The sequence below is a fragment of the Rhinatrema bivittatum genome, chromosome 2, assembly GCF_901001135.1.
Source record: "Rhinatrema bivittatum chromosome 2, aRhiBiv1.1, whole genome shotgun sequence".
Taxonomy (NCBI): Eukaryota; Metazoa; Chordata; class Amphibia; order Gymnophiona; family Rhinatrematidae; genus Rhinatrema; species Rhinatrema bivittatum.
The window spans coordinates 676,315,145-676,324,915 of NC_042616.1; the positions used below are offsets into that span (position 1 = coordinate 676,315,145).

The 9,771-nt window shown below is 44.9% G+C and overlaps 1 protein-coding gene across 2 annotated transcripts in view; it reads right to left on the minus strand.

Annotated features, from left to right (window-relative positions):
• The window catches only part of PEX2 (peroxisomal biogenesis factor 2), a 50,480-nt gene extending 46,092 nt beyond the window's left edge, over positions 1-4,388 (minus strand). Inside the window, exons 1-2 of one of the 2 annotated variants that reach the window (XM_029591505.1) lie at positions 4,232-4,388; positions 3,021-3,092 (exon numbers count right to left, since the gene is read on the minus strand). The gene's annotated coding sequence lies outside the window, so the exon portion shown is untranslated. Of the gene's footprint in view, positions 1-3,020; positions 3,093-4,194 lie in introns of both variants that reach the window. The other variant, XM_029591506.1, reaches the window with a different exon arrangement.
• Between the last annotated feature and the right edge of the window lie 5,383 nt (positions 4,389-9,771).

The window sequence follows — 9,771 nt, forward strand, 5'->3', positions numbered from 1 at the left end:
CAGTTAAAAAAACACTTCCATAAACAAAAAGACAAGGCTTTCAAAATCAGTCTGGAGTGGCGATCTAACGAACACTCAACTACAGTAACTTTTTACAATTCTGGTATTTTGTTAAAACCTAGTATTTGTGAAACAAGAAAATTATGAGATATGTATGTGGGTGTGTATATATATATATATATATATATATATATATATATATATATATATATGTGTGTGTGTGTGTGTATGTGTCTGAAACAGTCTGTGTGTAATCCAAACAAATCTGAATTTTAGGCACTCAAATAATCAAATTCAGATTTGTGTGGATCTGATCTTGCAAATAATTTTGCAAGCTAATATATATATATATATATTAGCTTGCAAAATTATTTGAGTGCCTAAAAATTCAGATTTGTGTGTTTCAGACAGTATGTTTATTGCAAACCAGTTTGCTCAAAGTAAATTTTCAAAAAGTCACAATTCATTATTTCTCTACATTTTTTGTAAAATAAAATTAAACTTGAAAAATGCTGCTTGCATAAGTATTCAACCCCTGTATTGTGGAAGCTCTCAATTTACATGGATGAAAGATATCGCCCTAACAATTGACTTACAATTGGCCTCTACCTGTGAATCATTAAAACAGGTCAGCTTTTCTAGATAAAAGACCCCCACCTCCACATTCCAGTATCATTGGTCAGGCTGTGAATCTGAAGAAACTTGAAAATGAAGACCAAACAGCATTCTAAGGAAATTAAAGATAAAGATAAAGTGCACAAGATAGGAAAAGGCTACAAAATTATATCCATGCATTTAGATATCCCAGTGAACACTGTTGGATCAATTATGTGGAAATGGAAGCTAGACAAAGCCAGCATCGGAGCAAAATTTGTGAGGGAAGCCACAGAAAGGCCAATCACTTTGAAAGAGCTACAGTTCAGTGGCTGAGACTGAAGTGGATGTGCACCAGCCAATCATATCAAGAGTTCTGCATACAACTGGCCTGCATGGGAGGGTTGTTAGAAAGAAGCCATTACTGAAGAAAACACACATCAAAGCATGTCTGGTGTTTTTCAGAAAGCATCAGAGTGATCCAGCTAAAATGTGGAATAAGGTTTTGTGGTCAGAAGAGACAAAAATGAAGCCTTTGGCCAAAATTCAAAATACCATGGTGCGCACATGTTATAAAATCAGGGGGTTGGTGCTCACAAGGGGGTGCACAATTGTGCAACTTGTGTGCGCAGACGCCCGTGGCCTTCCCCCGTTCCAAACCCCCTAATCTAACCTTCCTACCCCTTCCCATAACCTATCCCCCCAGACCAATCCTAAACCCCCTCTGACCTTTGTTTTACCTTCTGTGCCTGCCTCTGTGTAGGCTCATGTTGCGCACGCCATTAGCCTGCTGGCACACGACCCCCGCCCCCCCTCCCGGCATAGCGGCAATTGGCCACTTTTCCGGGAGCCTCTGACCCCACCCGCCCCTTTTTCGAAGCCCCGGGACATGCGCACATCCCGGGACTTTGCGCGCGTGGCCGGGCCTTTTTAAAATCCGGGCCTGTGTGTGGTGGAAACCTAACACTGCCCAAACCGCAGCAAACATCATCCTAACAGTAAAGTATGTGGGGATATTTTTCCTCAGCGGGGACTAGGCATCTTGTTAACACTGAAGGATGGACAGATGGATGGTGCGACATACAGGGAGATAATGCAAGATGACCTACTTCAGCCTGCTAAAAAAACTAAAACTTGGGAGAAAGTTCACTTTTCAGCAGGACAATGATCCCAAGCTCAAGGCCAAACAACTCAGGAGTGGTTGAACAACAAAAAAGTGAATGTTCTACAATGGCCTAGTCAATATCCAGGTCTCCAGCCAATTGAGAATATGTGGCATTATGTGAAAACTGGAGTCCATAAGTGTCATCCAAACAGCCTGGTGCAAATCTGCCATGAAGCATGGGGGGAAAAAAAAAAAATCACATACAAATAGTGTGCAAAGCTGGTAAGAAAAAAAAAAAACTTACCCTAACAAAGTTATTACAGCAGAAGATGGTTCTACCAAATACTAGACTGAAGGGGTTGAATACTTCTGCAAGCAGCATTTTTCAGTTTTTAAGGCCATATGAGCTACAGACAGATTTCTCTCATTGGGACTATAGCTTTCAAAGTGGTGCATGGGCACTATTTGGTACATGCGTGCTGGCACGCACCTAGATACATAGCTATTTTATAATTTACATGCATATGCGCACATGTTCTAAAATAGTCTGACTGTGCACACAATTTTAAATGGGTGTGCGCATGGACATGTAAATCCTGCTTCCACCACAAAAGTCGGGGAATTTTAAAAGGTGCACACCATTTCCAGTTTCACCAGCTTGTCCAGTTAACAGCTAGGACCTCCAACCCCCCCCCCCCTAGTTGAATAGCTTCTACTTCTCCCAGTTACCACAAATTCTTAAAATCCTCAGGTATGGCTAGTTAAAAGAAAAACAAACAAAAAAACTTACACCTAGTGCCTAGCAGAAGTAAATTTATGTGGTAGTGATCTGGGTGCATACCCTGGTGCATAAGTATTTACACGCAAATCTCTTGACCATACCCTGCCGTTCTTTGAAAACTTTTGAGATGTGTGAGCTGTAGGAGTCTAGATACGTGCTCATCTGGGCAGCTTTTAAAATTCACCTCTATGTGAGCATGTAAAGAAAGAAAGGGGTTATACACAAATGTAACATGCAATAATAATTTTGCTGTGCTAATGGTAGAGCAGATATATGCAAAAGGTTAGGAAAAATATTGCAGTAACTTTTGGATTTGTATGGAGTTTGCATTGTTACATGGCCACATAGTCTAAGTAATTCTGAGATACTAGCAATCTTTTCAATATCAGATCAATGTAATGTCACCAGATATGAACATAACTAGCTTGTCATCATGTATGGAAAATGTATGAGAAGATATGTAAATTTGCAATTTCTTCCTGTATATAACCTATAACAAAGACAGGGCTTTCCCCCCTTTATCCCTGTGTTTTCACTTACCGTGTTTTTCTTTATCTCTGCTTCTGCGTCTAGCCTTTCTTTTTACAAATGTGTTTTGTAACTTACAAGTTCCTAATAATAAAAAAGAACAAAATACTTATTCTACAGGCTGTCTTCCTGTGATATCTAAGCATGAGACAGGGACTGGCAAACACGATCACAGATTCAGGGACTTAACTATGTACACCTTAGCTCTTTTAACCAACATGCCTCAAAGATGTAAACTATAGTGTAGAGGAAATTAATTGTGTGCAGTTTAAGAAGAAATAGGGGTTAGTAAACAAACTGTAGGCAATACCTTTTTACTGGTCAAACATAATACATCTAGGTTTAAGTTAGTTCCATATAAAGGTATAATCTGCAACTTGTTTGTTGGCTCTTTCTTCTATATAATCAAATGGACTAATAATCACAAATTTACTGCAGTTTAGGTGAAACCTATGTATTTAAAAACTCAGAAAACCGTGAACTGAACTAAGAGACATGAGCGATAAATCTGATTTAAACTCCCATAATCTGTTTTACTTGCTAAGATTAGCTTTTCTTTCACAAAGCACCCTAGATTTCCAAGCAGATGTCACCATACACACCCAAAGACTGTTTATAATTCTAATAAAACCTAAAATATTATTGAATCCCAGCATACATCTGATTTTAAGGAGGGGTCAGCAAGTAAAACCTACTCCACTGACAGTGCCCAAGCTCTGAAAAGTTCAGTGACTTTAAGCGAGCTTCGATCATAGGTGTAGTTTGATTGCTTTGTTTTGGGGAGGAGGAGGGGGGGGGGGGCGCGAAAGAGTCGAAGAGAAGGTGACTCAGCACTAGCACCACCCCCCTTCCCCAAATATATCGATTCTTCAGGGCCTCTGGAGTCACAGTGCTCAGACACAGGTTCCTATGACAACCGCAGGCCGACAGCCCACCAGAAAGATTTGTTCATGCCGTCACCGTGTGTACAAGAACCTAGCACCAGTTCATCCCCGAATCATCGCTTCTCTCGATCCCGCTGCTCTCACAGCATCTTTGCACCCCGAGGCCTTCCATCTCCGACCAGCCTCAGCCCAGCTATCCCACCCGCCCTTCCCCAAAAGCGTGCCAGCAGCGCTGCACAACATATTCATGAAATACAAGGAAAGCTATTTTATTTGAGCCCAACCTTACTTCTAAAACAAACCTTTCTCGCTCTTTACAGCCAGGAAAGACTACAATACCTGAGATACGAGCAGCGGCAGCCCACAGGCCGCATGCGCGGTATTATGAGTCCTGGTGAAGGTCAGAGGTGGCCGCTTGATTCCGGGATCTTCTCGCCAGCAGGCAGCCAGTGACGTCTCTGTATTGGTGCGCATGCGCAGTGCGCCTTCCCCTTTCTTTTCTATGGTGTGAGTTAGGCAGGCAACGAGTCGTGGCTCATTGTTAGCGAGATCGTAGTGGAAAAAAAAAAAAAACCCAAACCGCCTATAAATGTAAAAAGCATCCAAATTTGGCAACACTGCTTCTGGCGCTTGGAGAGGAGGAGGGCGAGGTTGGCCGGAGCTACTGATGTCTGGCCAGATCTGGGTTTTGAAGTTAAATTCCATTGCCTCCGAGCTTGTCATGGAGCGCCCGTCGCATGGTTTCTTCTCTGCCGGCATCATGATGAGCAACTTCAAAGCTTGTTAGATCAGCCACAGGAGGTTCTGATCCAGGGGATGGTGGGGTGGTATGTTAAGGAGGGGAGTGGATGCTGAGCGTGTGGAGGGCAAGAAAGAGGCGACGGCGAATGCTGGGGAAAGGAGTAAGTAGCAGGGGAAGCAGATGGGGATAGTGAACAGTGGGAACAAGTAACAGGGCAGAGTGAACGGTTGGGAAGAGGGGGCATGCAACAGTGGAGAGCTGGGGGAGGGGCAAGCAACGGGTCAGAAAATGCTGGGAAAAGTGGACACCTGGCAGGGGAAAGTGAATACTGGGAAAGAAGGGCAAGAATTAGAAGAGCGCGAATGTTGGGAAACTTGAAGCGAGAATCAAGGAATGAATATGTGCTGGTGAAGAGGTAGGAGCCAGATGGTGGGGGAGAGGTAGGACGTAGATGGACAAGAAAGTGGGAGAGGCAAGGGGTAGGTGGAAAACGGGGGGTCAGATGCTAGAGAAAGGGGGCAAGAGGGGCAGATGCTGTGGAAGAAGGTAAAGCAGAAAATAAATGCTGGGGGGATGCAGTGAGATGGATGCTCAATGGAAGGAGGAGGAAAGAGGCAGGGGGATGAATGCCGAGTAGAAGACATAAGGATTAATTCTGAGGAGAGAAAAGAAAGTTTGGTGGAAGCAAGATATAATAATGGAAAATGAGACTTTGATGAGGGATGGTGTTTAGAAAGAAGGAATGGGAAACGGAATAGAAGGATAGGAGAGAGAAAGTGAATGGATAGATAAGGGGATGATGCTGAGAAAGGATGCTAGGGAAAAGGAAAGGGACAAAATCTGTAAGTGAAGAAAGGGAGGGATGGGAATGAGAAATTATAGTAATGTAGAATGAGGTGGAGGAATAAAAGTTGGAGATGGAGAGGTGGAAGACAAAAGAATGGAAGTATGGGCGAGATGAAAGTGGAGAGGAGGAGTCTTTTGGGTCACACACACAAACCCCAAGTTCTCCAGCAAAATTCCAAACTCAACAGGACAACTCTTGATACATGAAAAGTACAACTAAAATTTATACTTTTAAATATTTGCATGTGCATGCCAGAATTCTGAATAGTAAGATTTGTGAGTTAGATTATATGGCATTATTGGCATTTCAGAGATGTCGTGGAAGGAGGATAACCAGTGGCACACTGTGATACCAGAATATCAATTATATCAACGTGGCAGGGCAGATTGAATTGATGGAAGGGTAGCACTATATGTAAAAGATGGCATAGAGTCAAGCATGATAAAGATATTAGATGCACTGTTGGGAATCCTTATCTAAAGTAATTTCATATGTATTAGATAAGGGTATTGCAGTGGGGGTGTGCTACGGCCACCTGGCCAAGATGAAAAAACAAACTGCAATGCTAGCCGAAATTAAAAATGCAAATAAATTTGGCAACACAATAATATTATTATTATTAAAGGCTTTTATATACCAACTTTCTTGATACAAATCAAATCAACTCGGTTTACATTGAACTAGGCAGTAACTATAACCAAAACAATCAACAAGAGACAATTCAAGGAGCATAAAAGTTACATTATAACAAGGATGCCTTAACTGGGAGTGGGAAATAAAGAGAGGGAGAGTGTAGATAAAGTTCTATATACATAGGAGGGAGGCAAAGGGCCGGCCTCATGATAACTTGTAAGCAGGATTTATCATTTGATTATGTACATAAGTGATGGAACAATTCTAAAAAAATCAGGCTGTTGGGCTAGATAATAATGGGAGATTTCCATTACCCTAGTTTCTTAGCATTCAGACAGGTTAATCCATACCAGTGGGTTATGCACCTCTACCAGCAGATGGAGATGGAGCAAAGCTGACCCCTGCACTGACATCAGCCCGCCAGTATTCTCAGTCTCCTGCAGATGGTGGATTGCATCTTCCTACTAGGGATTACTTACAAAAAATATTAGAAGGAGAAGGAAATGAATTTGCCCCACTCTTTTGTGGTGATACCTTAAGGTTCCTCCCTCTGTTTTCCTGAGGTGATATATGTGGATCCCTTCATCAGTAGAGTGCCTTGGTCCAGTAGCTCGTTTTCCAGCATGGACTTAGTTGTAGAGAGACAAACAGCTGAGAGGTTACCGAGTGCAGGAAGCCGAGCATGGCGGTGAAGACCTTTGCCCTCTCCCCCTGCAACTGGCGACTGACTATGTACTCGGCCAGGATGGGCTGAGCTCAGGTAAAGAATAAATATATAAAAAGAAGAAAAAGGATTCTATTCCCCTTCTGGTCTCCAAGCTCGGCGCACCGATCCTACGTCTGTTCCCGTCTCCAGGGGAGCTTGGGGAGTCATGGCAGCTTGGAGAGTTGCACAACCTTTTTGACTAGACTCTGCTCTCAGGCTTTGCTTAGATGCCACGTGGTAGGCCGCGGCGGCATTCACGTGCTTTTCTATGCACAAGGCTGCCGCAAAAAAGTGTGACGTTGGTTTGCGCTTGTGCGCCCAGGTGTGTGCTTATGTGAGAGCTTACATTTTGGGCGTCCATAGTGTGCGTTTATTGGAGAGAGCTTGTTTTTTGAGCACTCTGTTCCGGTTTGCTTGTGCGGGAGCGCAGCTGGGCGCACAATTGTCATACGCGTTTGGGAGTGTGCTGCTAGTGGGTGTTTATCCATGGCACCAATAGCAAAAAAAGCCTAAGCGCCTTACCCTTTGTGCTGCTTGCCATATTCGGGTATCTCAGCGTGTCGTCCCCTCTATCTTGTGTCAGCGCTGCTTGGAGGCTCGGGGAGAGTTGTCTCCAACTGATTTTGCTGAGTCTGGCCCTTCCCAACATGATTCAGGAATGGGACTAGAAGGGGAACTGCCAGAGGTTTTTCCTGGTTTTGGGGCTCCCCTAACTGGTTTGTCAGCAGGGGAAAGCAACTCTGTGGGTGCAGAACCAACACCCCCCTTGGTTTGGTATGGATCCTTCTGCCTTGGGTGGAATTTTTTTTAAGGGCTGCATTCCTTTTATCAGGCGCAGTTAGCAGTGCCAGCCAAACCTAAACGTTCAGGATTGCAGGCTGCAGATCCCCGCGTACCTGGTACTGCGGGTAAGCATCGGAGTACGTCTAGATCTGCTGCGGGTCACCCTGATAGGGACCCAGATGGCACAGATGATGAATGTGATCCTTATCCCTGGAGAATGGGGAAATTCCTCGGGTTGGAGCCTGGCTCTGATCTCCCAGACATTGAAGATGCTGGGGGTGCCAGGTGCTGATTCCATGTCTAGCCAATGAAAATCCCATTTTAATTTTTTTGCATAAAGCATCGTGTTTCTTCCTCATTATGGATGCTATTGAAGAGTTGATTGATCTTGAATGGGGCGCCCTGGAAGCTAATTTTAAAGTGGGGGTGAGCCTTAAAAGTGCTATACCCCCTGGATCTGGCGGCGAGAGAGAGATTGCGTTGTACGAAAATGGATGTGCTGGTGTGTGCCAAATAGAATAACATCTAATAATTTAAAACTCATATAAATTTTCCAAAGACCAATAAAATATTTCAAACACCATCCAATACTTACAACTTAAAAAGGATAAAAAAATCCCGGGCTGTTCATACCTGGGATCATTTGATTTCCAGATGCCCTAAGATTGTCATGGATTAGGGGAGAGGTTGATCCTCACAATCTCTCTCTCTCTCTCATATATATATATATATATATATATATATATATATATATATATACACACACATGCTCAGTCATAAAATATGCTCACACACAGACATGCTCTCTCAGACACAGCAACACACACAGACATGCTCTCTCAGACACAGCAACACACACAGACATGCTCTTTTACACACACAATCACTTATAGACACACACATGCTCTCATAGATATAGACACACATTCTGTGATTGACACAGACATGCTCTCACAGATACACACAGACATGCTGTCGCAGTTCCCTGTACATACCAGTATCAGCCCAGACTGCTGGGTTATGCCTCCCCTCCAGCAGATGGAGTCAGAGAAAAGCTGAAAAGCACCCCCTAGATATACTGGTGTGCCACCTGCGATCCCTCAGTATTTTCTCTGACTCCAGCAGATTGAGAGGCATAACCTGCGGTCCTGTCCTGGTTCGGTTTGTTTGTCTGGGAATTTACTTATTTACGTCCCTGACTAGATCAACTGGTTTCTTCCCTCCCGGGGATTCTTTATGTAAAAAAAAAAGAGAAAGAAAACTGTTGGAGATAAGTTGTATATTTGATTGATTGTTTGCTTCTTAGCCCAGCGTGGAGGCTAGTGGCTGGGCAGGCATAGAGGGCATTGCCCTTTTTGATTTCCTGGACTAGTGTGTCCCGTAGGCTGGGGGAGAGTTTACCGGTGGGCCGGTCACCCTCCCCCCACTATTCCAGGGTTTAATTCCCTGAAGGGGGCTCGGTAAAAAAAAAAAAAGTTTAAATTTAATTCTGCAGAGCCACTTAAGCCCTGTTGGGGACAGGCAGTGAACTCTCTGTTACAGCCCCGGCCTGCCGTGCCTGTGAGGACTCCGGAGAGGGTGGCTAGTTCACCCGGCGAGTGTTCGCTTTTGACTGCTCCTCTTCAGCCCGGTCTCGGGATGCCATGATCTTCGGCCTGCGGGGGGGGGGGGGGGGGGGGGGGGGGCGGGCAGGGGTGCAACTCTCCCGAGAGGGTCTCTGCTCCCGATGTCTTCCCGGGGGCGAGGGACCCTCTCGGGGGCCGAGCGCTGCCCGCAGCGGGTCCTCTCTCCCCTCCTCAGCGCGGCAGTGAAGGATACTGGGCACCCGATCTTCAGCCCCGCTTCCCTTGGAGAGGAGGGCGGCGGCCATCTTGGACACGCGGCAGGCAGAGCGTTCAGCGTCTGAGGAGGAAGTCTCCCCTCCTCCTTCTCTACCTAATCTAAGCCCGCGGAGTCTGCCCGATTTGGAGCCTCGTCGAGCCCCCTCCCCCTCTGGTCCCGTGGGGGAAAATTTAAATTTAAAGCGATCAGTCCCATTTTCCTCTAAGTTTGTGCTACTAATGCACAAAGCATTTCTAGAGGCAGAAGCAGGTTGGGAGGCAGAAGGTCCCTCTCCTTCGAAGATCCCCAAAACAGTGTTGGATCTGGGGAACGCTGGGGCTCGTTGC